Raw genomic sequence first — 25,780 nt, forward strand, 5'->3', positions numbered from 1 at the left:
ATATATAATCCAAATTCCCCTTTTAGGGGGAAACAGGAGCACTCGCCAAATAGGTAAATAATTTTCAAATTTATTCAAAAAAAGACAAAAATAGCAAAAGTCCAAAGTTTTACCTCCTCCGACGTTTCGATCCTGGATAGGATCTTTTTCAAGGAGAGAATGAAGCAAATCACTGTCAGCAAAAATAGACAAATGGGGTCACCAGTAAAGAGGTTAATCAGCTGCCGCTGTCAGACACCTACTGACCAGCCGCCCCGTCCCGGGTTTATATACCCATTAGTGGCGCCAAAAAAACAAATTGAGAGAGCCTCCCCGCAAGCGCAGCGTCTAGCAATCACCGCCGTCGCGTGCAACAGAAAGGGGCTTCCGGTCCGTGGAACGCAAGCGGCCTGCCGGCTTCCGCCAGGTGAACCGCAAGCTGTTACCACGGGCACAGAGCTTCCCGTCTGTGTTGCGTCCAGCAGTTCAGCCGACGGCAGCGGGTAATATGGCTCGTAAGTCTCATATACAGCCACTTCCTATACCCTATGAATCATGGCGTCTAGATAACTGTAATTAAATGCGTACCCATGGTATCTATGAGTCTATACGTGGGGGAAAAAATATCCGTGCGCTCCATCTATGTGTTAATGCTGCTACTGTATACACCGTGAGTTTGAAGTAGAATACATATATGTACAGGCAGACAATATAGAGGAGAGCTGGGTGAACGGAGGGTATAGGAAGGGATATGAGTTCGGAAAAAGGTTATGAAATAAATGTGGCGTGGGTAAGACCGGGACCTAGTCAACATCCACCCACACTCAAGGAAAACCTCCCCGTCTCCCAATTCATGAGAGTTATCCGGAACAACACTGACCCTACCAAATTGGAAATTCAGCTTGACAATATGGCCGATAAATTCCGCCAAAGAGGATATGCTACGGATACAATCAATCGCTGCCTCCATAAGGCAAGAACCAACATGAGGAGGGGTAACCAAGGGGACGCTAATCCAACAAGTCTTGCCAAACTGAAGAAAGATCGGATGATCTTCGTCAACACTTATGATCATACGTCCCACCAGATCCAAAAGAGCATAAGACACCACTGGCCCATCATAGCCTCCGACAGCGCACTCAAGTTACAGCAGTTCGGCCCACCCATGATGGCATACCGCAGGGGCCCAAACCTGAAGAACATCCTTATGAGACCACTGGCTAACCCCACTGAGGACCCAGGTGTCACCTGGCTACATAGCAGAAAACCCGGATGCTACAAATGTACTGGCTGTACGACCTGTAACAGCATGATGACGGGTCCCACCTTTCCACACCCACATACAGGAAAACCCATAAAAATAAAATACAGACTACATTGCAAACTCGATCACGTCATTTATACTCTACAATGCCCATGTGGCCTCACGTATGTCGGCATGACTTCGAGGAAATTCACAGAAAGGATGGCGAACCATCGCCACTCCCTTAGGACGGCAATCGAGACAAAGAAGGCAGAACAACCTGTCCCACGCCACTTCCTGCAGGCTGGGCACCAGACTTCAACACTAAGATGTCGACTCATAGACTGGGTCCCCCCATCCCCACGTGGTGGAGACAGGGGGCTTCAACTACGCAAATGTGAGAGCAAGTGGATCCACACATTGGACACAATCTCCCCCAGAGGGATGAATGAGAACAATCCACTCTCTGTATTCTTAAGATGACCTCTACCAGATACTAATTGAACCACCTGGACGACTCTGATTGGATAAGGACGCATAAACTCTTTTTTCTCATAAGTTTTTCTCATCTTTTTTCTCGTGACTTTATTTATTTATTTTTTTCCTTATTTTTTCTCCTGACTTTGTACCTTGATCCTTATGTAAGACTCTGCAGCGGTTTTTTTTCATCAACCCTGCGGGCTTAGCCGTCTTTTGGACGTTGATATACATGTTTTTTTGTTGTTTTTTCTATGTATAATTACTTATGCATTAAGATAGATTATCAATGATGTCCACGGTACATTTTTACAGGTTCACCCCTTTTTTTCATTTCCACTTCCCCTTCTTTATGTATTATTTTTTGTTTATATAGCAGTGTATTGATAGATTGTGTATAACCTTGGTCCCGGTCTTACCCACGCCACATTTATTTCATAACCTTTTTCCGAACTCATATCCCTTCCTATACCCTCCGTTCACCCAGCTCTCCTCTATATTGTCTGCCTGTACATATATGTATTCTACTTCAAACTCACGGTGTATACAGTAGCAGCATTAACACATAGATGGAGCGCACGGATATTTTTTCCCCCACGTATAGACTCATAGATACCATGGGTACGCATTTAATTACAGTTATCTAGACGCCATGATTCATAGGGTATAGGAAGTGGCTGTATATGAGACTTACGAGCCATATTACCCGCTGCCGTCGGCTGAACTGCTGGACGCAACACAGACGGGAAGCTCTGTGCCCGTGGTAACAGCTTGCGGTTCACCTGGCGGAAGCCGGCAGGCCGCTTGCGTTCCACGGACCGGAAGCCCCTTTCTGTTGCACGCGACGGCGGTGATTGCTAGACGCTGCGCTTGCGGGGAGGCTCTCTCAATTTGTTTTTTTGGCGCCACTAATGGGTATATAAACCCGGGACGGGGCGGCTGGTCAGTAGGTGTCTGACAGCGGCAGCTGATTAACCTCTTTACTGGTGACCCCATTTGTCTATTTTTGCTGACAGTGATTTGCTTCATTCTCTCCTTGAAAAAGATCCTATCCAGGATCGAAACGTCGGAGGAGGTAAAACTTTGGACTTTTGCTATTTTTGTCTTTTTTTGAATAAATTTGAAAATTATTTACCTATTTGGCGAGTGCTCCTGTTTCCCCCTAAAAGGGGAATTTGGATTGTGTTTGGCACACTACGGTGTGTCCTTGGGGCACCCCTACAAATTGTCTCCTGGTGTGTGCGAGTGCAGGTACCGACAGATTTATATATATATATATATATATATATATATATATATATATATATATATATATATTGATGGGTGTTTCTTTGTAAATATATTTGAAGTAGGAGCTAGGCAGGCAGGCAGGCAGCCAGGTGTCCAATATAATGGTGTAGTCAGGAGAACTGCTAGTATGTGTATGTGTTTTTTCTCATAAATGTACGCATACACATAAATGCATACAGTAATTAATGCGAAGTACAGCTATGCGATGCCAAGCTATAGCACGCGTTGCTTGGCGGTGCGATGTTTTCGCTGATTGTTGGGCGCATATACAATGTCCATGTCAATATGGATAATAAAGTTAATACCAAATAGTAAAGTTAACAACCAATCACACGACAGGAAGTATTTTCATGTGCCATTGCTAAACTGGCGGCATACCAGCGTGCACCACCCTTCTCCACTGCGGAGCTGCTTACGCTAGTGGCAGTGATGGAGAGGAGGCTGGGGCAGGCAGGCCCCTATGTCTCCAACCGGGACAAGCGCCGGGCATATGTTGCAGCCCGGCGCCGCATATACGCCCGCACAAATGTGCGAAGGACCATCGCCCAGTTGGAGAGGCGATGGTCCGACCTGCGGAGGCGCCAGCCGGAGCGGCTGCAGGCATTTAGGCGGCGACTTCAACGCTGTAAGTATTTACGCAAAATACACATAATTGACAGTGGGCCAGATGAACTAAGCTTCAAAAGTGATAAAATGGAGAGTAATAAACAGCCAGCCAATCAGCTCCTACCTGACATTTTTCAAATACAGTCTGTGACATGGCAGGTATGAGCTGATTGGCTGCCTGTTTATCACTCTCCATTTTATCACTTTTGAAGCTTAGTGCATCTGGCCCAGTGAATGTTATCATTTTCACATTATTTAATATTAATATTACATGAGGTCAATTGGGTGTTGATGACATAGAAATGCCATATACTATATGTGTGATATATAACACATATATAATGTGGTTATGATATGTACTTGTTATAGTGATTATAATGTCAAATGACACTCAACCATTTTGTTTGTTTAACCCACAGCGCGGGAGAGAGCCAGACAGGCCCGTGAGGAGGCCCAGGAGGAGGGCCATGAGGAGGGCCATGAGGAGGGCCATGAGGAGGCCCAGGAGGAGGCCCAAGAGGAGGCCCAGGAGGTGGGCCAGGAGGTGGCCCAGGAGGTAAAAGTGGAGGGCCAGGTGGAGGTGGAGGAGGCGGGACAGGTGGAGATGGAGGAGGAGGTTGAGGGCCGCCATAAGGTGGAATACCTCACCTCCACTATCCCTACACACACCCCTCCCCCCCAGCCACTCACCAACCTCCTCTGTCTACCTCCCCCCCCCCCCCGTGTACCAAGAGATGGAGGAGCTCGCCCTACCCCTCCCTGATTTCCCACCACCTCCCAATGTGGAGGAAGAAGAGATGGTGGAGCTGCCTGGCAGGGGTAAGTAGACGTAATGTCTCATTACTGACTTAGGTACAGTTTGTTATGTCGCACAGCTGATTACATTTTGCTATAATATAGTAAAGAGTAGTCCAAACAAATGGATAACAACAGACACACTTTGGCCTTATAGGGCCATGCTGCAAATGTGGAATCTGGAGGCTCATGTAGGTGATGAGCACCTGATTTATAATGGGGCAGGCCTGATTTATAATGAAGTCCCAAGTGGGCAGTTCCCCTGGGCCCCCCTCTAGCCAGTGGGCCCGTGTTGTTGCCATGTATTTTTGAAAGGTATTATGTAGGATGGATTGACCTTAGAAATTGTTTGGTGTATGGAAGCGGATTAGTGCTGCACTTTCACCTATCTGGCAATGTGACAAGGAATCATGAAGTAATGGGTAGAGGGACTAGGCTAGCATTTTAATGTGGTATCTATTCTATCTATCTATCTATCTATCTATCTATCTATCTATCCATGTATCTATCTATCATGCAGTTTAGCTATTAAGCAGTGACATGCAGGTATATATGTATGGCTAAATGTGGCATGTTGTAGTGGGTGTAGCTTTCTAGTAGATTGGTGAGTGTTTTGGCAGGAGAAGTGTGAGTGAGGCTCAAGTGTTGTTGTGATTTTGATAGATACATTGTCAAGTTTATGAGTCACATATTCTGTTGTGTAAGCCAGTGTGTGTGTGTGTGTGTGTGTGTGTGGCAGCATCATATATTTTCTGCCTTTAGAAACAGTATTGGCTATGTAATTGTTTGTATGTATGATTTCTCATGCTGTAGGTACTTAGGATTGACTGTACAAGGTGTACCTGAGTAGCATAATTAATGTTGAACCCCCTTTAACATGCCCACAGATGACCCGGAAGAAGCCGAGGGTGTCAGAGGGGCCCTCCTGAGGCTGCGGCAGGACCTCCTCAGAATGGCGGCACATGTGCAGGACCTGTGTGACCTCCTGCTGTAACAAGTTTTCATTTTTTTATTTTTTTTTATGTAAATACATTTTTCAGTTAACGTTAGAAGTGGTCTGTGTGTTATTTTATTTTTTTACAGCATAAGTATAACTATAAAGAAATAAGTATAAATAGTGATGTTTATTTATGTAAGGTGCAAAAGGTATATACAGTAGATACTGTAGATGTTTTTATTGCATAGCAGTGATTGAAAGTGAAGGGTAAGGTAAACATGTACATAAGTGTGTTAATGTGTATGTGTGAGTTTGAATGTGAAGAAGAATAGATGATGTAATATGCATACATAGCACATGGGCTTCAAGGGGCGAGAAAGAATGTGGTGAACTTAGCATGATGTGAGGGTTAATGTAAAGTGGTTTTTAAGTGTTTAATTATCAATTAGATAAATAATAGATGACCCGGAAAAACAATCCCTTTTCAATGAGGTTGGCTAATTGCCTAAGTGTGTCATGTGATCGATTTCGGGATTCAGATAAGAGTGGTGGTGATTTGTGCGTAAATACACTGCATCGGTGCGTACGGGCAGGTTCCCGTCCGTTCTGACGCGGTAAGACCGTGCATACGCTGTAAGACCGTGCCGAATCTGAGTGTGTCCACCGCACACGCATGGTTTGGATGTCGTCCGTAAACACGCCCTCTTCTTAAAGAGTGAGTCCGTCCGAATGCGGAGGACCGGTGGGCGTTTTTACGGATGATGTACGCACAGCGTGTCGTGCGGACCTCTCCGAAAGTGAGCGGAAATATACGCACCAACCAGAATAAGGGCCATAGTCTTGTGCATTAAATTTATGGATTCCTGCATTAGCATAAGGTAGAATGGGTTCTACAGTATATACTGTGCCTTGGAGATAGACACATTTGAGAGAGATAAAGTAACCATTCATTATTTCCTGCCTTTTTTTTTAAACACAGCCTGTAACATGTCAGTTAGTAGCTGATTGGTAGTTTATCTCTGTCCAAGGACCAGATGTAATAGTGTCTGAGTTATTATATATGGCCCCAAGGCTAAGCACATAGACCCCTATATCTGGGTTCTGTGTACTGGCATATCTATAATGGGTGCATTGTGTTTGGTAGATATGTGTCCATAGAGTCCAGGGGGGGCCATAATGCACAACCTGCACCCATTTTGTCCAAGCTTGTCCTCCGGAGTCTGCACATGGGCATCCGCCTCTCTCGGTGCACCACTGGTTCTGTGGCTGCTGCAACTACAGACACATATAAAGCAGCTTAGAAAAACAGCCACGTTACAGTTCTGTATGTTCTCCTCATGTTTGTGCAGGTCTCTTCCCTCATTCTAAGAACATGGAAGCTGGTAGCTTATACACTAAATTGGCTATTGTTTGTTTTGTCATACACTTACTCAGGGCGGGCGGCGGAGCTTGACCGGCGGGCTCGGTGGGCTGAAGGGCGGGTGGCGGGGCTTGAGCGGTGGCCGGGCGGAGGGGGGAGATACCGTCAGCAGCCAGTGTACACCAACAGCTGGCGGGGGGAGACACGTCCTGGCTGGGCGGCAGCAATGTACGTAATTCAGCGTACTGCTGCTGGGGGAGCATCACATGGTTTCCCTGCTCCCCCAGCAGCACTACACTAATTGCGTACATTGCTGCCACCAGGGACTGTCATGGAGGATGCGAGTGCTGGGAGCCGAGTGCCGGAGGCGCCGGGGACATCGTTGAGGGTAAGTATAATGCACTACACACACACACTACACACACACACACAACACCCACTAACACAATCATATCCCCACTATCCACGTCATACCCCCATTGTCCACATGGGTGTGGAGTTAATTTTATAAAGTGTGGCGAGCTCAGCGAGCCACTGAGCCCGAAGCGTGGCGAGCGCAGCGAGCACCACAAGGGGACACAGATACCATTATGTATTAGCACAGCTCCAACTATGTAAATTACTTAGTTTACACAGGGCCGGAACTAGGGTTTCTGGTGCCCAGGGCAAGACATACATTTAGTGCCCCCCCCCCCCCCCCCCCATACAGCCACGTTACAGTTCTGTATGTTCTCCTCATGTTTGTGCAGGTCTCTTCCCTCATTTTAAGAACATGGAAGCTGGTAGCTTATACACTAAATTGGCTATTGTTTGTTTTGTCATACACTTACTCAGGGCGGGCGGCAGGGCTTGACCGGCGGGCTCGGTGGGCTGAAGGGCGGGTGGCGGGGCTTGAGTGGCGGCTGGGCGGTGGGGGGAGATACCGTCAGCAGCCAGTGTACACCAACAGCTGGCGGGGGGAGACACGTCCTGGCTGGGTGGCAGCAATGTACGTAATTCAGCGTACTGCTGCTGGGGGAGCATCACATGGTTTCCCTGCTCCCCCAGCAGCACTACGCTAATTGCGTACATTGCTGCCACCAGGGACTGTCATGGAGGATGCGAGTGCTGGGAGCCGAGTGCCGGAGGCGCCGGGGACATCGTTGAGGGTAAGTATAATGCAGTACACACACACACTACACACACACACACACAACACCCACTAACACAATCATATCCCCACTATCCACGTCATACCCCCATTGTCCACATGGGTGTGGAGTTAATTTTATAAAGTGTGGCGAGCTCAGCGAGCCACTGAGCCCGAAGCATGGCGAGCGCAGCGAGCACGGCGAGGGGACACAGATACCATTATGTATTAGCACAGCTCCAACTACGTAAATTACTTAGTTTACACAGGGCCGGAACTAGGGTTTCTGGTGCCCGGGGCAAGACATACATTTAGTGCCCCCCCTCCCCCCCCCAAAAAAAATAATTATATATATATATTACTTTTTTTTTTTGTTCAGAAGCAGGCACAAATTTGGCATTTGGTTTTGCACAGAAAGAAAAACATTAATCAGAAGCCATTTATGTGCTTACAGACAGCAGAAGGGTGACACTAAACAGGGACAGTGCGCGCCGAAGGTGCGCGCTAAAAATTTATGGCATTTTTTTGGGGGGGGAGGGGGAAGTAGTGTGGTCACCTAGTAGTATCAATTCACATTATAGAACACACCGTAATGCCCAGTACACATTCCAGCACACACCGTAATGCCCAGAGCACACTACACCACAAACCGTAATGCCCAGAGCAAATTACACCACAAACCGTAATGCCCAGTACACATTATAGCACACACCATAATGCCCAGTACACATTATAGCACACACCGTTATGCCCAGTACAGATTATAGCACACACCATAATGCCCAGTACACATTATACCAAACACTGTGATGCCCATTATACATGATGACACACACCGTAATGCTCATTACATATGCCACACACGCTAATGCCCTTTACGCATCATTTTACACACTGCAATGCCCCTTACACATAATATTACATGCTGTAATGCCCATTACACATAATGCCACTGACCATAATGCTCACTACACATAATATCACATGCCGTAATGCCCATTACAATTTATACCACACACCATAATGCCCATTACACATTTTTATTTGGGTAAACGCTGTCACACACATAAGGGGAAGAGGGGATCAGACACCAGGGAAATTGAATAGGGTCACAGACACAGAGGAAGGGGGTAACAGGGGACAAGGTGTCACACATGGGGGAAGGGAGCAATCTCCCAATAGGGGCAGAATACAGGCCTGAATAGTTCCCCCTAGTTAGGCAAGGTGGAATGGGGCTCCACAGTGGCGGCAGGTACTCTAATGGTCCTCCAGGTCCTGGGCCTGTTCCCCTCTGGTCCCATAGGTGGGGTATTAGCTGGCATGCGGCCCAAGCGGGAGACACTCCGGGTGGGATGGGTTCCTTGGAGGAAGCTTTAGGGCACTTTACTGTGGTATGGGGTGCAGCCTGGCAGTGTGTGGGGTGGCTGGTGCAGTCAATACCTGATGGCAGGATCACGTCGCAGGCTCCTGCCCGTCACGTCTCTTCCCACACAGTCACTGGTCGGCTGTTCTCCAACACCGTCTGGAGCTCCGTCGCGTGACCCCCTAGCCCCCCCCCCTAGTTACGGCCCTGGTTTACGTAAGTTACGTATATGGACCAAAAGTCTGTTTTTTCCTATGTGCAACAATCAAAGTTCTGTAGGCAGCTGTGAGAAGATACCTGGAGCCTCCACCAAACACTCCAAACAAATTCAAATATACATGCAATAAAGTTTGTGCTCTCAATTAGCGCCACCAGATGTTAATGTGGCACCCCAGCCTATTTTTCCCTAGTCCCAGCAGCGGGACCTTAGGGGTTAACCCCCAGAGCAAGGAGGGCGCGAGAAAAACGTCCCCAGGCTGATTGACTGCACTGGGGGACGTATGAGAGGAGGAGGAAGTGCGTGCGGGGAAGAGAGAGAGGTCAAGGGGGGTCGCAGCACGAGGAGCGGAGGTCTAGAGCGCGTGAGTGGAGAGGAAGACCAGAGACCTGAGCGGCGTGGAGGAAGAGATCGTGGGCGCAGCTGACTACAGACGGAACGCTGAAGGGAAAGAAGAGGAAGACGCCCAGCTGAGATGCAGGCGGCGGGGAGTGACAGCCAGCTACCGCGGTTTCAGCAGACGGAGACAGCAGCGCGACTGAGTGCGGCAACGCTGCCTTGGCGGCGCCCGCACTAGTGCGCTCCCCAGGAAAAAGAGGACAGACACAGCATCCACAGCCGAGGGTCCAGAGGCCGGGTGTCGGTACAGGCAGGAGCCTGCAACGGGATCCAGCGCACAGGTATCACCCTGCAAACCCCGCCTCATGCTACCAGACCCTAGCAGTACCAGACACCCCCCAGTGTCAGATATCACCCGGCCCATGCCTACACCATTTAGGCCACCTTTACCTTAAGGGCATCAAGAGCCCTATCACCAGACCATTCAGCCGGCAGGTGAAAGGCTACTAAGCCTAGTAGCACCACAAGGAAGTAACACCTTCTCCCCCCCCCCCCCCCTCGAAGGCCAGCAGCAGGGCATTAAGTGCCTGCATAATTGGGGCAGTTACAGCCGACAAATTAGAGACTGCTAAATTCAGTAGCTCCACACTGCCCTACCCAACTGATAGGGGCTGACCCCATATCTCCCACCTGTCCAAGGGGGGTCCTATATTGTTTTATTACCTGTCAAGAGACACTGCAGTATTCCCCATCCGAAGAGGAAAACCACCACTTCGTGGCCCAAGCTTAGGATTGCCAGGAGCAGTTCTTATCCGGATTTAAAGTCATATTGCTCAACTTTTACATTCAGGGACAGTCTTCCTGGGTGTGCATCAGAAGGGACTTACCCCGTGACCGAGTTAAGTGTCTACCACTTTAAGCTATATTACATGTCGGTTATTGCATTCAGTATGTTTGGTATGCCTATACTATAGAATGTTATGCTAATCCGCTAGGCGGTATAAATTGTTACTAACCAGGTAAATTGTTTGAAGTACTTACGGTCATCTGGGTGTGTACCAATGACCTATCGTCAGTTTGCAGTAAATAAAACATAAGCGGTTGTACCTGCTGAACGCCTTGCTTGAGTTTCTAGGATGGTGTGTTCTCTGCGGCCGACACGGTGAAGAATCGGTGTGGAACCAAGAGTATCCAGCGACTCAAGGTATTTACCTACCCCCGCCGGCGGCGTGTCACATTAACATCCACCAGAAATGTAAATTAACTTTCCTTTCTTCTTCTAGTAAAAAGCTTTCAAAGTGTGATTCTCGAAATTCATATACTGGATCTGTAAACAACTTCAAAAGATAATGATAGTGCAATATTTTCTATACACCATAATCATAATTACTGGTCTGATTTTACACTCACATATTCAGATTTTATAAAATCGCATATACTGTAGGTCCACCATGTGTGGATATTGCAGAGTGTGACTTCCTTCCGTATAGACACTGTGGAATCTCAAAAACAAACATCCATAGTGCGATACTGTTGTATAATTTAAAAGAATACTTTATTATACAATTACACTCACATTTAAGACATAAAAAAATCGCATATCACCATATATATGGTTAGTGCCCATCTGCAGAGTCCACTGTCAGGATATCCAAGTGTTGGTATAAGGAAACAGCCTGGTTACAGTCCCGGTAACTGATAGTCCAAGATGCGACTCCTTACTTGTAGTCCCAGACAGCACCTCCATTCCTTAGATGGGGATCAAGTTGATTTAAAAAAAATCTGAATATGTGAGTGTAAACAGGGCCGGTGCAAGGTTTCTTGGCACCCTAGGCAAAACTTTTGCTTAACGCCCCCCCCCCCCCACACACACACACAGACACACACACACACAATTTCCCAGTTAGTCAGGTGAAAGTGTTGTCTCATACATTTTCCTACCCCGTTTGAGTGACACAGAAGGATGTTGTGGGTGCGGGAGTTATTAGTAGGGACTGTGTGGGAAAGTTGTAGTGACACATGGCAGCAGGGGGAGGTGGTGGGGTGATAGTAGTAGCAACTGGGTAGGGGTAGTTATATTGGCACATGGCATCTGTGGGAGATGGTGGGTGAGGGTGGTAGTAGTAAAGACATTGTGGCACATGGCACTTGGCAGAGGTGAGGGAGGTAGTAAGGACTGTAGTGGCACATGGTAGCTGGGTGAGGGTAGTAGTAATGACTGGGTGGAGGGTAGTTATAGTGGCACAGGGTATCTGGGGGAGCTGGTGAGGTAAGGGTGGGAGTAGTAGGGACTGGGTGGGGGTAGTTATAGTGGCACATGGTAGCTGGGGGAGCTGGTGAGGGTAGTAGTAGGGACTGGGTGGGGGTAGTTATAGTGGTACAGGGTAGCTGGTGAGGTAAGGGTGGGAGTAGAAGGGAGTGGGTGGGGGGTAGTTATAGTGGCACATGGTAGCTGGGGGAGCTGGTGAGGTAATGGTGAGAGTAGTAGGGACTGGGTGGAGGGTAGTTATAGTGGCACAGGGTATTTGAGGGAGCTGGTGAGGTAAGGGTGTGAGTAGTAGGGACTGGGTGGGGGGTAGTTATAGTGGCACATGGTAGCTGGGGGAGCTGGTGAGGTAAGGGTGAGAGTAGTAGGGACTGGGTGGGGGGTAGTTATAGTGGCACATGGTAGCTGGGGGAGCTGGTGAGGTAAGGGTGGGAGTAGTAGGGACTGGGTGGGGGTAGTTATAGTGGCACATGGTAGCTGGGGGAGCTGGTGAGGGTAGTAGTAAGGACTGGGTGGGGGTAGTTATAGTGGCACATGGTAGCTGGGGGAGCTGGTGAGATAAGGGTGGGAGTAGTAGAAGGTACTGGATAGGAGTAGTAGTGGAGACACAAATCATCTGGATTTAGCATAGGCTAAAGGGACACACTCACACAGGATGATAGAGGAACCCACCTAAATCCACAACTCCCCATACAGCTGAGCACATTCATCATTCTTATTTTGCTGTCTTGCTACTAGTACTGGGCACTGGGCAGCTCTTCTGCTTTCTCCCAGTCTGAGATGTCTCACGAAATCTGGGAGTAAGGGGTAGTCTGCAAACTACATGCCACTATTCAGGTGTATTCAACACTATTTGGATACACTTGGAAACAGTGGTCGAAGTGGAAATTTTGAAGTGGGGGTATGGAAATTTTGAAGTGGGGGTATGGAAAAGTAAAGAGTGAATATAGTGCGCACCTTCGGACACCCCCCTGTCCATCAACGTCCCCTGCCAGACTGCCCCGTTGTACAGGGGTATTACAAAAGCACAATATGCGCTGCTGAGTGATCAGAGAGCATCCTGAGGGGGAAAAAAAACTTTTTTTTTTTATCTTCAGATTAAAGTGGGGGTATGCCATACCCCCGTATACCGCCCCACTTCGACCACTGCTTGGAAAGGGATATATAGTTTACATACCTTCCCTGGCTCCCAGCGTGAGATCTGAATGTAACCTGTCTGACCGACTGCAGCATGAGGGGAAGGGAGACACGCTGATGACTCCTGTTCCTGCCTGCCTAATACTGGGGCATGCTGAACATACAGTATGTATTTCTATAGTGAATAATAGGAGGATCAGCACTAAAATGAAGAGGGGGTGCCCTGTGTCCTCTTTACCCTGAAAGTTTCTAAAGCTTAGTCAATGGCCACAGCATTTTGCCTGACAGCCGTGGAGTCAGCAGAGGAGCTTACCCGGCTGTCAGGATCAGCATACAGGACCTTGTCCCCGCGCTGCTGCTGCTGCCCAGCCCACCACACCACAAGCAAAACAAATAGCATTTTACCGATGACCAGGATGTAGTGGGGGGGGGGGGGGGGGTTACTGCTCCCTGCTGCTACCATCTATTTATGTCTTCTGGTTACTGTTCCCCAGCCGCCTTGCGTGGTCCTGCCGCTGAGAGACTTCTGCTGGCAAGGACTCAGGTACCGCTCCATGTAGCTGCCGTCAGCTGTATAGTGCTGCTCCAGGTGAGGCATGGGCTTCTTGCCGTCCCACAGAAAACCCGCAAAAATTTATAAAAATATAAAACCAGTGGTCAAGGGACCGGCTGCTGTTTTGGTGGTACACCAATTAAATGTTGGACTGAACAAGGGGCGCCCTCTAGCGGCCAGCGCCCTAGGCAGCTGCCTAATCCTGCCTAGTGGTAGCTGCGGCCCTGAGTGTAAAATTAGACCAGTAATTATGATTATGGTGTATAGACAATATTGCACTATCATTATCTTTTGAAGTTGTTTACAGATCCAGTATATGAATTTCGAGAATCACACTTTGAAAGCTTTTTACTAGAAGAAGAAAGACAAGTTAATTTACATTTCTGGTGGATGTTAACATCTGGTGGCGCTAATTGAGAGCACAAACTTTTTTGCATGTACGTAAGTTACGTAATTTGCATAAGTTACGTAGTTTACATAGCCAGCATAGTGGTGTATTGGTATTCTCAATACACCACTGCGCAAACTCTGTAATGGGCGCCCTGCTAATACATAAGTACCATAGTAAGCACCAATGTGGCAGGGACTAATATGAATGCTATATTTTCTGTACAGCATTGTGCAAATTGATGGTGCTATATAAATGAATGAATATTACTATTATATAGACAAGTGGTTCAAAAGTGATCATACCAGCAGCAGTGCCGAATTTCCCATTAGGCACGTGAGGCATGTGCCTAGGGGCGACACATGTTTGGGGGCGGCACCTGGATGTATATGATAGTACTGTCAGCCCAAAATGTACCAATAACTGCAAAATACCCACTGTACTGTACCATATTCTATCTTGAATAGAGTGTAAATGAATAGGACATGCAGATATTGCCCCTGTAAGTCCTACTTAGTAAATATGTATACATAATAAAAAAAGTTACAGTTGGTGGGTTTTTTATTATATTAAATTGGCAATCATTAAATGAGGGCTTATAACTCATCAATAACAATAATACAATTAGGCAGGGGGGGGGGGGGCTATATTGTTGTGCCTACGGGCGCCCTCATCCCTAAATCCGCCCTTGACCAGCAGTAGTTACACAAGAATGTGGAGGAAGGGAAGATGTTGATAGTTACTTACCTTTACTCTTAGTGACGGATGTTTTGCTTGTGTAAGTCATCTGAAAAGAAGAAAAAACATGTAATTGTCATCTATTCACAAGATCCAGCCCAATTGTATTTGTACTATGCTGTAATTAATTTATGTGACAGTTTAAGATAGATTGCATTGGCGCATATCTTTGAATGGTGAAATAATTTTCTTTGTGTTTGTTCTTACGCATGCATAGAAACATCTAATGTTTAATTCCTTTGTTTTTAATTTTCAAAGAACCTTTATTATGTTCTGCCAGGCACATTCAACAGTAGAACATCCCATTTTTGTATCAACTACCGTTGCTTTCATCTCCATTCTCCTGCTATGCTTGTTTTTTTTTTATATATAGTTGTTTATTTAAAATGTTAAAATAATAATAATAATAATAATTAAAAAAAGAGATGCACATCCATAGAAACATAGATTTTGATGGCAGATAATAACCACTAATAACCCCCAGCCCTATTTTTTATCTGCCCCTTTTTAAACATTTAGACTAGACATGTCCAAACCATGGCCCTCCAGCTGTTGTGAAACTACACATCCCACCATGCCTTGACATAGTTTTAGCATACCTGTGGCACGGCATGATGGGACTTATAGTTTCACAACAGCTGGAGGGCCATAGTTTGGACATACAAAGAGTGGTTGTAACCTGCGCTCAGGACTATTAGTGGCTGGTGTATAGTAATTCTGATGTGCACGTTGCTATAAATAGTGGTATTGGTACAAATATAATGCTGAACTGCACGGAAGTAACAGTGGTGACAGAAATGCAGTGTGGTGATGTGCACGAGGGGAATATGAATAACCAGAAAACATGAGATGTACAAACCATGAGATGCACAATATATGCTACACGGGTGGTAATGAAGGAAATAGGCTGTATAGGCAAGCAGTAGATGGATTTATTGTGATAATGCACAACAATACTGCCAAAGGTATGCAAGTGGGGATGGGGTATGGTGGGCTGCTGAGCAGCGGGGTGGTTATGGTGGGCTGCTGGGCAGCGGGATGGGGGTGAGTTTACAGTCCAGACGTGAGGGGAGAGAGAAATGTCACAGTCACAATGGGGGTGGGTGAGTGCACAGGGGTGGTGGTGCAGAGGGGCTGGTGTCCCGTCCCCTCCGCAGTGCACCTCTCACCTGTGTTCACCGCTGCAATGTTCCTCTGGGTCCCGGTTCTTCTGTCCGCTTGTGAAGCCCTTCTTGCCGGAGCTCGTTCAGCGCTGCGGCTGTGTGGCAAACCCGGCTCCACAGTGCCTGAGCGGTATTGTCACTTCCGGGTTGCGGAAGTTTGGACATGCCTGATTTAGGCAATCTCAACCCTATTTGGTAAAATTTATTTGGTAAAACTTCCACCGCTCTATTAAAGTTTGTCAGCAGGAGGAATTCAAGAATTTTGTTCATGAATTTGTTCCAATTTGAAACTCATTGGACCTATTATGAAATTTCAAAACGTCTCTTATAGCTTTTTCTTCTTTAGATATACTGGAGCTTTCATCTTTTGGGTGCTGCCAGGACATATTGGGGGAAATGTATTAAAGCTTCTAAAAATTAATCCTAGAAAATGATAGACAAAATATCTGATCATCAACTCTCTTCAGTTTTAGAAGCTTAAGTAATTTACCACATTGAGTATAAGTTTGAGTCGTACTTCAGTTTGAATGCTTTTATAGATCCACTCCTTGATCATTGTCCACAGTGCAAATCTTCACATGTCTACTCCAATACATAGTCAGGGGTGCCAAGGGGGGGGGTGGGGGTGGGTGGGGGGGGTACTAATTACATGGTCCTAGGTCTTATGGAGGAGCCCAGTGGGGGTCCTGGTTCTTCCCCATTATGTGGCATTAGCAGCTCTTCTCAACCCAACACACATTGCTATGTGCTTGGGCTGCAGTGTGGCCAGGGAGCTCAATGTGCAGCTCCCCAAGGGCCCCCCAATTCTGGAATCCTTCGAGCTGGGGTGGATTGGATTGTGGTCATCTACCTCCTGCTCTTCATGAGAGGCAGTAGAGAATGCTGCCAGGCTCTGATTGTGAATTACATACATTCTCTTCCTGCTTTCTAGCCTGCAGCCAAACAGTGAATTGGCGGTAAGCCTTCTGATTTGTAGATGGCTGGAGCTATCAACCAATCAGAGCCCAGCATTCTCTTTGGGCCTTATTCTAGTTCACTCTTTCTGACAAAATCCTTCTTAGATGGACAAAACCATGTGCACTGCAGGTGGGGCAGATATAACATGTGCAGAGAGAATTAGATTTGGGTGAGGTTTTACTTCAGTGAGATCTATATTGCAGTGAAAAATAAAGTAGCCAGTAGTTATCCTGCACAGAAACAAAATAACTCACCCAAAGCTAAATCTCTCTGCACATGCCCCCCTGCAGTGCACATGGTTTTGTCCTTCTAAGAAGGAATTTGTCTGAAAGAGTGAACTAGAATAAGGCCCATAGTGTACCAATTCAGTGACGTCAGCTCTTTTATCTCCTGGATATTATGTCCTTAGAGCGATATGTTCTATCCCCTCTAAGAGTCAGGTTAAAGGCAATGGGGTTTAAATATTTCATTCCAAAGTTAACACTTTACCGTACAGGCTATAATTCTACTTTCATCTATGTTGTTATTTTAAATCTTGCTGTACGTGACCCTGCAATCAATTCTTTATCACAGATTGTCATTTTTGCTGATTTCTTAAGACATTTAGCAAATTAAGCTATTTTCCACTAAAACACAAGTGTGAAACAGAGAATGGGATGGCGCAGGTCCGCGACCCTTCGACCTCCCCACAATCATGTAGCACCTGTGAAGCTATAGTGAAAGGTTTCCTTCACCTGGTGTAATGCATAAAAATTATGGATAGGGTCACAGGTCAGCTAGAAGACAGAAATAGATAAAAAAAATCTCATTACTAAGTCAGCGGAGACATCACACGAATGCAACTGTCTAAAGCTGGGATGGCCTTCGCAAAAACTGATTAATACAATTAATTGTGAATCTCTACAGAGTAATGAAACATGATTTTCTTGGTGAACTTTTGATTCACTTCAGTTTTTTTTACAACTTTCACATTTTATACATATTTGCACATTGAGGGGATTTCCCAAAATGCCTTGGGAATAACTGCAAAGTTCACACAAAAACTGTACAGTAGTCATCCAATTTATAGATCATGCTAACATCTCACAGCAGAGAGTGAGTGAGTGAGAGAGAGAGAGAGAGAGAGAGAGAGAGAGAGAGAGAGAGAGAGAAAGAGAGAGAGGCGTAAGTAATGTTATTTGTCTCTGTGAAGTAAAGACAGTTCAACTTTCCTATGGCAGGAAAAGTAAACATAGAATTTGATTACAGATAAGAACCATTTGGCCAATCTAGTCTGTGCTCTTTTTTTTAAGTTGTTACCTAAAGTGTTTTTTTTATTTTTTTATTTCTTTGTAAAGAATCTTCCGACACATCTGAACATGGCCTCTGTGGAAGCATCTGTGCCCCTGAGAGTGTAGGTTACTTGAATGTTAAACTTGCTACACTTACAGATGGCGCCAGCCTTATTATTGCTGGCGGAGCGCCAGGACCGTGTCCCTGGCGATCCGCCAGCAATCTGGCGCTCTGGCTGAATGAGACGCTCGTGCGTTTCCCACGCACGAGCGTCTCAATAGCCGGGCGGCGAGGCGGCGCGGCGGGTGCAGTCCTGCCCGTATCCAGCTTCAGGGAGACGGGCAGGGCTGCGGGGGGCTGCGGGGGGGCGGTGTGGACCGGCGGGGACCCGGGGAAGCCGGCGGGGACCCGGGGAAAAGCACCGTCGGAACGGGACGCGCGTGCACCTCGTGCACGCGCGTCCCCTTCCGACATACAGATGGCGCGGGGCGGGGGATGGCGGGTGGCGAGTCCTCCGCCATCCCCAGCAAAGACAAGCCCGGCGCCATCTGTAAATTGCACGTCCACAAGCTCTATGGTGTTCCCTTCATGCCACTTCCCAGTCGCTGTCCAAGAATGTCCATTTCTTTGCCTATGAAATCATGCTTTCCTACATAACAGCACCTTTGTGCATACAGTCAGGGTATGCATGCATTGTAGGGGTTTTCAAAGTTATATTATTGCATGTGGATTACTTTCTATAAAATGCTAAACTCTCACCTTTTTTAGGTGAAGTACATATCACTCACTCACCTGCAGGGGCACTGGAACGTTTTTAGGTTGGGGGGGGGCAAGATATAATCTCATTTTGGCGCCCCCTAAATTGCTATATGTTACCCCCTGATAGTTAATACATACATATATATTACACATATACTTCTTTAAAATGTATTTATATCATTGCAAGTCAAAACACACCTCTGCTTTTACAATGCTGCTGCCTGAATTTCTGGGTCGACTGTCTGGGACACTGCAACTGCAAGGCAACCTGCCTCCCTCCCTGCTCAGCTTCCCGGGCTCCTCTGTCTGGCCGCGGCGTGGCCTCTCCGGCGTCGTCACACGCATAGAAGAAGCTGAGGCAGAGTAACCAGCAGTCACTGCTGCTTACCCTGTCACTCAGACTCCCAGGCCACTCCCCCGCCCGCCCTCTCATTCCCCAGCCAATTCCCCAGCCGCGCACGGCGCAACCATCCCTCATTGGACAGCCGCCCGCCCCGCAATGTGACTGACTGACAGCAGCCAGTCTGTCATGGCTGCTCCCGTGCTGCCCACGGCCGACTCGCCTGCGGAATGTAAGTTTAAAAAAAAAATACTGCCCGTACATAGTGCGCCGGCCGGGAGCAGGTTTAGCGCCTCAGTAATTTTGGGGGGGGGGGCAAGCTGCCCCCTCGCCCCCCCCGTTCCGGCGCCACTGCTCACCTGCTCACCGCTCCCTGACCCTGCACCCTGCTGGGATGAGTTCCTGGTTGGCAGCTTCTGCAGCTTTCTACGACACCTGCTCTCCTTGGCGGCTCAGTACCACCCTCCAATGGCCGGCGCCCTAGGCAAATGCCTAAAGCTGCCTAGTGGTGGTGCCGGCCCTGGGTAGCAGCATGTAGGGACTAAGCCAGGAGTGGGCAACAAGCGGCCCTCCAGCTGTTGATGAACTGCACATCCAGCATGCCTTGCCTTAGTTTTGCTATTTGGCCATGCTGAAACTGATGCAAGGCATGTTGGGATGTGTATCATCAACAGCTGGAGGGACCCTTATTAGACTAGACTAAGCCATCATCTCAGTGAGGGCAGGATTCTCTAATAACCCCGGCGGCACATCGCCGGCACTCGCATTGTTAATAATCCCATATGCAGTAAAATATACGATTATTAACGCAAAGGCGATGGCCGGCGATGTGCAGCGGGTCCCCCCTCTCTCCCTGAACCCTTACCTGGCTGTGAGGGCTCCTCTTCCTCCTCCCTGGAAACAGTGCAGGGAGGAGGAGGTCACTCACTGGTTCGGGCAGCACAGGTATGGGGGGAGGGCAGGGGCGGATTGGGATGTAAAACCAGCCCGGGAAATTTATGGAAGCAGCCCTGGGGGCGGGGTCTGCTGAGGGGGTGGAGTCTGTCAAGAGGGGGCGGATCCCTACTAATAGAATCTGATTCAGAGTTGCATGCAGTTGCAGCCTTCCTTTTATTTTTTGATACAGTTGCATGTGCAACTTTATGCTAATGCTGTTCCACCATTAGCTACATTATTGAAACTTTCACCAGCCCTATAATAGGTGCAGTCCATCTGTCTCAGTATGGCCTCCAAAGCGAGCAAATACGCTTCTCTGTATGCAACCACTATCAGCAACTCGCCCATATTACTCCCATAACACGCCCATACTGTGAATAGCTGACCCCCTGTATCCCCAAGGAAAGCATTACACATTTATAACAGATTTGGTGGTGCTTGCACATCAGCAACTCTGTACGAACACCATTACATTGGCCCCCAAATAAATAAATAAATAAAAAGCATTAAACCCACAGGAAAAAAAACCTGACCCCCAACAGGTAACAAACATACTGATCCCCAATAGGGGGGAAAAACCCCAAAGAAAACAAAAACATTCCCCCCACACGAAAAAACACACTGACCCCCCAAAAAACAAACATTGGCCCAAACAGAAAACAGGCCCCCACAGGGAGGAGAGGTGTGGGTGGACCATTTGGGGCAGGCAGCTTCAGTGCTTCCCGCTGTACTTTGTATTAAAAGCGAGCAGTGTGTCCGGCACCACCATTACATTACACAGCGGGCAGCACTGCAGCTCTCACCGCATGCCGCTCCTCCACTCATTAAGGGAGTGCCTTTTTCATACTTGGGGAGAAGGCATAGAAAAATAGAAACATAGAATTTGACGGCAGATAAGAACCATTTGGCCCATCTAGTCTGCCCCTTTCTTATCCTTCAGGTAATCTCAACCCTTTTTGATCCTTATTTCTTTGTAAGGATATTCATATGCCTATCCCAAGCATGTGCCGTGGGTATATATATATATATACATATATATATATATATATATATATATATATATATATATAGTTTTCGGAAAAGTCCGCACTCATATATTGCATCACAAGCAAGATGTGCTCCTACAGATGACTGAACATCAAGGTATATTGGAGGTGAAAAAGGGCACTCACCATTTGTTAAAAGTAATTTTAGTACTTTATTCCATCACAATGAAAAAAGCTGACGTACCATCGACGTGACGTGACGTTTCGGTCTTGTGACAGACCATCATCAGGATTCCATGCAGCTTACAAACAGCAACTGTCAGACATGCAACCTGGCATCCATCCCTGGGGATATATATATATATATATATATATACACACACACACACACACACACACACATATAACAAGAACAGGTGCTCCTTAGTGCAATAACGCTTTTTCAAAAACATGTATTCCATTTGAAAGACACCGATAAAGCTGAAAGCTTTGCAGTTTACCGAGTCAACAAGAATGAGGGCCAATATGCAGAACACCGTAATGCCCATTACACATTAAGCCACAACGTAATGCCCATTGCACAATAAGCTGCACACTTTAATGCCCATATGACGTTATGCCACACATTATGCTATGTGTAATGCCCCAAGTACTTTTTATACACATAATGCCAACAGTAGTGCCCCTTACACAATGCCCCATTAGTGCCCCTTACAAATTACACCCAGTAGTGCCTATTACACATAATGCCAACAGTAGTGACCCTTACACAATGCCTGGAGTAGTGCCCATTGCAGTATGCCCCCATTACTGCAAACTGTGTAATCTAGTCTAGTCCAGCCCAGAGCCGAGCATCTGGCATCCCGCCACCGCCGCAGCTGCTGCTACTGAAAACAGAGAGAAGAGCACAGCCTGCAGAGGCGCTGAATTGATTTTAAATATGGTGCCGGCTCGTGAGCCAATTGAAGCTCGTGGTCCGACAGCCAATCAATAACTGCAGCTGCTGGGCCACAAGCTCTGAGAGCAGTGGCTGCTGGCAATTAGCAGTGAGTGGTGATGTAGGTTGTGCACCCACAGTGCAAATGGGCAAGGCACCACAGGCACACACCTAGTTACGGTCCTGCACATCACCTAGTGCCCCATGTTCACATTACGCTTCACAGTAGTGCCCCTTACACAAAATATCCACAGTAGTAGTGCTGCTTATACATATAATGCCCACAGTAGAACCCTTCCACACACATAATATCCACAGTAGTAGCGCTGCCTATACATATAATGCCCACAGTAGTAGAAACCTTACACACACATAATGTCCACAGTAGTGGCACGGTTTACACATAATACCTACTGTTGGCCACAGTAGCAGCATTGCTTATACATAATGACCACTGTTGGCCACAGTAGTAGAGAGTAACAGCGCCGTGTAACGCCCGCACCACTTGCTGACAGTTGTAGCATTGCCTATATGTAATACCCTCACCAGTTGCCGACAGTAGTAGTGCTGGGTAACGCTTGCACCAGTTGCCAACAGTAGTTGCGCTGCGTAATGCCCACACCAGTTGCTGACATTACTAGCGACATTACTAGCACTGGGTAACACCCACACCAGTTGTCGAAAGTAGTGGCGCTGCGTAACACACTCACCAGTTGCCGACAGTAGTAGCGCTGCTTAATACCCTCACCAGTTGCTGGCAGTAGTAGTGCTGGATAATGCCTGCACCAGTTGCCAACAGTAGTAGCACTGCGTAATGACCACACCCGTTGCTGACAGTACTAGCCCTGGGTAACACCCACACCAGTTGCCGACAGTAGTGGCACTGCGTAACGCCCACACCAGCTGCTGATAGTAGTAGCGTGCATAAAACCTGCACCATTTGCCAACAGCAGTAGCGCTGCATAATGCCCACACCAGATGCTGACAGTAGTAGCACTGTGTAACACCTGCAGCAGTTGCCGACAGTAGTGACACTGCGTAATGCCCTCACCAGTGGCCGACAGTAGTGACACTGCGTAATGTTCTCACCAGTTGCCGACAGTAGTAGCGCTGCTTAATACCCTCACCAGTTGCCGACAGTAGTAGTGCTGGGTAAAGTCCGCACCAGTTGCCAACAGTAGTAGCGCTGCATAATGTACACACCAGTTGCCAACAGTAGTAGTGCTGGGTAACACCTGCACCAGTTGCCGACAGTAGTAGTGCTGCGTAATGCATGCACCATTTGCTGGCAGTAGTTGCACTGCAAAACACACTCATCAGTTGTCGACAGTAGTATCGCTGCTTAATACCCTCAACCAGGGCCGAATTTTCCATTAGGCCCATGAGGCACTGGCCTATGGGCGGCACCTGCTGGGGGCGGCATGACATCCCCCCTCACTGGTGGAGAATAGCCAGAAGGGGGAAGGGGTCCCAAATAACAGAAGGGAGGGAAAGGCAGGGCCTGGCACCCCCAATGGCATTCAGCCTTCTACTCACCCCTCCTGGAGTCTGGACCTCTCTTGCTCAGTGGCTAGTCACGGCGCAGTGACCTGACGCAGGTGGAACACTGGCAGGTACTCCCCGGCCCCGCTGACAGTGCTGCTGCCGCCGCCGCTGCTGCCGCCGCGCACAGCTTCCCATACACATTCCACGGGGGAGGGGGGCGATGGCTCAAGGGCAGGCAATGACTGGCAGTAATGCTGGTAGCTATAACAGCTTCTTTCTCTCTGCCCCTCTGTGGGGGGGCGGCAAAAAAAGTGGTGCCTAGGGGCGGACAGACACTTAAATCCGCCCCTGCCCTCACCAGTTGCCGACAGTAGTAGCACTGCTTAATACCCTCACCAGTTACCAACAGTAGTAGTGCTGCGTAATGCACGCACCAGTTGCCGACAGTAGTAGGGCTGCGCAATGCACGCACCAGTTGCCGACAGTAGTAGTGCTGTGTAGCGCCCGCGCCAGTTGCCGACAGTAGTGCTGCATAATGCCCGCACCAGTTGCCGACAGAAGTGACACTGCCTAACGCCCGCCCCAGTTACCAACAGTAGTAGCGCTGTGTAATGCCCACACCAGTTGCTGACAGTAGTAGTGCTGTGTAGCACCCGCGCCAGTTGCCGACAGTAGTAGCGCTGCGTAATGCCGATACCAGATGCTGACAGTAGTAGCACTGCTTAGCACCTGCACAGGTTGCCGACAGCAGTGACACTGCATAATGCCCTCACCAGTTTCCTACAGTAATAGTGCTGCATGATGCCAGCACCACAACTTTATTTACCTTAAAAGCTGGCTGGCTGGCAGTGGATCATCTACTGCTTTCTTCCATTATCTGTGCAGCTCCGGTGTAGCTCCGCCCCCATCCACGCATGTAGCTCCGCCCCTCCACTTCGTGTAGCCCCGCCCCCTTTCCAGCACCTAATGTCATGATTACTGATGACATCAAAGGGGGATGGGAGCTAAGAGGGAGGGACTGCAGCTCTGTGCTGCCGGGGCTGCTGCAGTTAGTGTGACAGTGAGTGTACGTACTGGCAGGCAGCCGGCAGCCAGAGTGAGGACAGCAGCGGGGATTTATAGCAGGGAGAGCGCATCTCATTGCCAGCGCCTCCCTGCAAGCAACCATCATCAGGCTCACACAGAGGTGGCGTGGCAGTGCACAGACAGAAGTTGGAACCGCGGGAGCAGCTGCGTGCGGCCGCACATGCGCACCAGCACTCCCGCGGCCATTTTTACTTCTGTAAGAGTCAGTGCCGGCCGCAGCCATATTTCTATGGGGCAAAGTGCTGCGGCCGCTAGCAGAGATGGCGGCTGCGCGGTCCGCGGCCCAGCCAGGCAGGTAAGCGGCCACTTTATCACTATTATCGGCCGGCCCACCGGGAAATACCCCGGTTTCCCGCCAGGTCAATCCGCCCCTGGGGGAGGGTGCGGATCTGGGGGGGAGCGCGGGGCTGCGGGGGAAGCGAAGGGAAGCCCATAGGCTTCCATGGGGTTATGCTATCTAGAACTGGCGTAATCCCCATCCCCCCCACAGCGAAAGCCCGGGCAGGTTTTTTTATCACTCCCTTCTCATCCACCTGGGGATTGGGGCTGCCACTTCTCCTCTATAGCATTATGACCGATGGTAGCTATTTGAACTTTACAGAGAAAAAAATGATTTTCAAATTCTAGCGCAAGATGAGAGATGTGTTGCTGAGGTTACAGTAATATTGGAGTTCTGTCAATCACCAACATAAGAAGAACCTGTGGAAATATAGTATTAAGTAACCTACAGCGCTATCTCAGATCTCATACACAACACACCACACAATAAAGGTGGGAAATAAAAACATACACGACCTAGTACAAGGGTATCCAGTGGATCAAGAGTCCATAGAAACTTGATAGACCTGAAACAGAGAAAAATCCTCCAAACACCCCCAAATTAGATGTTTTATATGGGATGAATGGAGACCAATATAAAGAAAAGAATTGGTGCATTACTTCTGAATAAAAACAGAATATTTATTCCTTAAAATGCACTCACAAACAATGAATAGATCACAGGCCTAGATCAACCCAACATGGCAATCACTGCTGGGCTGTT

General features: G+C 48.0%; 1 long non-coding RNA gene across 1 annotated transcript in view; it reads right to left on the minus strand.

The window, feature by feature from the left end:
• The window catches only part of LOC146072586 (uncharacterized), a 66,655-nt gene extending 42,113 nt beyond the window's left edge, over window positions 1-24,542 (minus strand). The window contains exons 1-2 of the long non-coding RNA XR_014473204.1: window positions 24,479-24,542; window positions 14,827-14,866 (exon numbers count right to left, since the gene is read on the minus strand). This is a non-coding gene — a long non-coding RNA (uncharacterized LOC146072586). The remainder of the gene's footprint in view (window positions 1-14,826; window positions 14,867-24,478) is intronic.
• Window positions 24,543-25,780: the final 1,238 nt, after the last annotated feature.

This window comes from Crinia signifera, chromosome 4 (assembly GCF_055691185.1).
Source record: "Crinia signifera chromosome 4, ASM5569118v1, whole genome shotgun sequence".
In the NCBI taxonomy this organism is placed as follows: domain Eukaryota; kingdom Metazoa; phylum Chordata; class Amphibia; order Anura; family Myobatrachidae; genus Crinia; species Crinia signifera.